This window comes from Brachyhypopomus gauderio, unplaced genomic scaffold (genome assembly GCF_052324685.1).
Source record: "Brachyhypopomus gauderio isolate BG-103 unplaced genomic scaffold, BGAUD_0.2 sc844, whole genome shotgun sequence".
In the NCBI taxonomy this organism is placed as follows: domain Eukaryota; kingdom Metazoa; phylum Chordata; class Actinopteri; order Gymnotiformes; family Hypopomidae; genus Brachyhypopomus; species Brachyhypopomus gauderio.
In genome coordinates this window covers 12,501-16,897 of record NW_027507664.1, presented here as the reverse complement: position 1 = coordinate 16,897, position 4,397 = coordinate 12,501, and positions in this window count along the sequence as shown.

Genomic DNA, 4,397 nt, shown 5'->3' with positions numbered 1-4,397 from the left:
TGGTATATTTAATTTAAAAAGGCCTCTATTTTTTTCTAAGTGTCTATGCCTCTGGTATATTTAATTTAAAAAGGCAATACGGAACACGCAATGCGCAATGTGGAATGTGCCTTTCCCGCCCTCTTGATTAGGGACCAGGTGTGTTCTATTAAGGAAGCTTAATTAGCATCACAGCGGCTTGAAGATGGCAGGCAGACAGACGGTAAGTACCGCATTTCGGGCATTTTAAAACTAAATTAATCATATAAATTATAACTAATTTTGTCTCTTTTTTTCACTATCTTTGGCAGAAATGTCCAATGTGTAAAGTTAAGTGCACTAGGCTGAAAAAACACTTAAAAACGGTTCATGAAATCGATGACAAGGAGACCGGTTTGATAGCTAGGCTGGCTAGCAATCGTTGTTCAGTACGGCTAGATTGTGAAATCTGTGACAAGAAGTCTTTGGTGAGGTTGGACATGCACTTAAGCTCTACCCATAATGTACACGGTACCCAAAAAATGAAAATGGTAGCCCAGGCGAAGCGACTTTTTATGGGCAAATTGTTAGAGAAATACCGTAAGACCCAGAGTTCAAAAGACAGTGTAGCCTGTGAGACACCCGAGGAAACTGGTGACAGCCAAACTACATTTAACCCAGAGCCGGACACGTCTGAAGGGTCAAACTGTGATGGCCATGCCGTGGAAGAACCGGCATCCAGCCATTCTGAGTACGAGGCGGTGGGTTCACCATCAAGCTCAAGCGATTCTGAGGCCGAAGGCAACACACTTAGGAAGGGGAGGCATTTGATCTTACCCGAAGCTTTGGAAGGAACCAGGGTGGAAGTGGCCCTAGACGACTACCAGGCCTTTCACGTACGCTCTAATCCCACAGTGAAAGACTCAGAAAACGGCCAACAAAGAAGGACGCACGCCCTAAAATTCATTCTCCACATGGCCGAAGACACAAGCAAGCACGACTTCCATAGCCTTAAATTCATCCACAACCTGGAGAGACTAAGACAGTGGCCGTCTGCTCTGATCCAAAGCAAGTATAGCCACCCTACGGTACATATCATGCTTATAAACGCTATGTCTTTTATAAAGCACGCACGAGCCTTCCACCTGGACACACTGGGCCTTCAAACACACCAGATCAAACAGATACTCCTTCAAATCAAAAAGCTACTGAAGGATCACACTAGACATATGAGATGCCACCGGCAGGCAGTGAGAAGACTTAAATCAAGTATGTTGACATCCACATGCACATTCTGGAGAAATTACATCCATATGCATATGGTATAACCTTTGACTTATCCACTTACAGAACAACTAAAATCCACCCAGGATTTTGAGAGATTTATGAAGATAGCAGTAGTGGAAATACCCAGGCTCATAGGTGAGTGCCATAATACAGACATATCAAGCCCGCAACAGGTGCACATTTATAGGCATACATGTTTTAAACATGGTGGTTTTATCTTCCAGACCAGATGAGGGAGGAGGCCAGAGACGACACATATTGCCTCTTACAAGGGTATCTGACAGGGTATCTCGGGATGGTAACAGGCCATAGACCTGTGGTTCTTTACAATATGACCAAGGACCAAGTAGACAACGCAGACCAAGATGACAAAGGCCGTACAGTCGTCTGGGTAAGCCCACATAAGTCCACCTTACCCCCGCCACACACAGTAACATGAGAGGCATGGGTCTTTTGTAACATCCATATTTCCCCAGGTTGATCGACACAAAACGGACAGGAGATACGGCTCGGCATACCTCGCCCTGATGCCTGAAGAGGCTACATGGTTAAGAGCCATGGCTGACATCTCTTACTGCTATGGAGACAAAAAGTGCTTGTATGTCTTTCAGAGTCAAGGGAAAAAAATGACCAAAATTACCCACCTCTTTCAAAGGGCATGGAAACATGCAGGCATGGATGGACCTATCGGGTTTACCATAATCCGAACATCAGTCAGTAACCAAGTCAGACATCTCAGCACTGAGAACCGCATGTTAGTTTGTAAAAGCATGTGCCATACCATGGAGACTGCAGATCGGTTCTATGCATCTATACCTACCCTGAGTGATGCATTCAGGGTAAGAGAACTCAGAATGCAGGCATTGGATGAACCAATAAAAGGTTGAAAGAGTTATTCGTCTCTGTGTCTATTTAAAACATCCAGAAAATCATCATTCTGTATAAAATACATTGCCTAAAAAGGTGCACTAAGAGCCGGCCACACACAGTAGGATGAGAGCCCTGGATGATTTAATACATCCAGAAAATCATCATTCTGTATAAAATACATTGCCTAAAAAGGTGCACTAAGAGCCGGCCACACACAGTAGGATGAGAGCCCTGGATGATTTAATACATCCAGAAAATCATCATTCTGTATAAAATACATTGCCTAAAAAGGTGCACTAAGAGCCGGCCACACACAGTAGGATGAGAGCCCTGGATGATTTAATACATCCAGAAAATCATCATTCTGTATAAAATACATTGCCTAAAAAGGTGCACTAAGAGCCGGCCACACACAGTAGGATGAGAGCCCTGGATGATTTAATACATCCAGAAAATCATCATTCTGTATAAAATACATTGCCTAAAAAGGTGCACTAAGAGCCGGCCACACACAGTAGGATGAGAGCCCTGGATGATTTAATACATCCAGAAAATCATTATTCTGTATTAAATACATAGCCTAAGAATGTGCACTAAGAGCCGGCCACACACAGTAGGCTTATAGGCCTGAATTTAATTCCTCCAGAAACATATGGTATACAGCTTTAAGGAGGAAAATAATTACTACGGTGGAGTAATGCTGCCATCTTTTGGACTTTAAACGCCGGTGCGCCCTGCACATTTGAATGCAAAATGCTGGGTCTTTTTTTTCCTCCATAAATTAGTAAAATGTTTAAAATAGTTACCCCACCTTAGGCATACTCTGAGCCCGCCACACACACTAGGATGAGACACATGGATGATTTAATACATCCAGAAATTAGTAAAATGTTTAAAATAGTTACCCCACCTTAGGCATACTCTGAGCCCGCCACACACACTAGGATGAGACACATGGATGATTTAATACATCCAGAAATTAGTAAAATGTTTAAAATAGTTACCCCACCTTAGGCATACTCTGAGCCCGCCACACACACTAGGATGAGACACATGGATGATTTAATACATCCAGAAATTAGTAAAATGTTTAAAATAGTTACCCCACCTTAGGCATACTCTGAGCCCGCCACACACACTAGGATGAGACACATGGATGATTTAATACATCCAGAAATTAGTAAAATGTTTAAAATAGTTACCCCACCTTAGGCATACTCTGAGCCCGCCACACACACTAGGATGAGACACATGGATGATTTAATACATCCAGAAATTAGTAAAATGTTTAAAATAGTTACCCCACCTTAGGCATACTCTGAGCCCGCCACACACACTAGGATGAGACACATGGATGATTTAATACATCCAGAAATTAGTAAAATGTTTAAAATAGTTACCCCACCTTAGGCATACTCTGAGCCCGCCACACACACTAGGATGAGACACATGGATGATTTAATACATCCAGAAATTAGTAAAATGTTTAAAATAGTTACCCCACCTTAGGCATACTCTGAGCCCGCCACACACACTAGGATGAGACACATGGATGATTTAATACATCCAGAAATTAGTAAAATGTTTAAAATAGTTACCCCACCTTAGGCATACTCTGAGCCCGCCACACACACTAGGATGAGACACATGGATGATTTAATACATCCAGAAATTAGTAAAATGTTTAAAATAGTTACCCCACCTTAGGCATACTCTGAGCCCGCCACACACACTAGAGTGATAGGCCTGGGTCTTTTAAAACATCCAGAAAACCCACTTTTAAATTATAGGCGCACCGACATTTTTTACCCAAAAGATGGCAGCATTACTCCACCGTTTTCCTTTTTTTTCCCCATTCAAAATTATTACTGAGCTCCACAAACTGCCTTTTCTGTTTAAAATCTGTCCCCAAGCTATCTGATCCTTTGCCCGGCCACACAAAGCAGGCTTATAGGCCTGGTTGATTAAAAGTGGGACTTTGTCATTTAAATGAAAATTATTTTTGACATCCAGAGGAGGCATTTCATTCATTAATTCATGCCGACCAAAGTGTTATTTGAGCCCGCTACATAATGTAGGCTTATAGCCATGGTTGATTAAAAGTGGGACTTTGTCATTTAAATGAAAATTATTTTTGACATCCAGGGCATGCATTTCATACATTAATTCATGCCGACCTGTGTGCACTTTGACCCCGCTAAACATTGTAGGCTTATAGCCATGGTTGATTAAAAGTGGGACTTTGTCATTTAAATGAAAATTATTTTTGACATCCAGGGCAT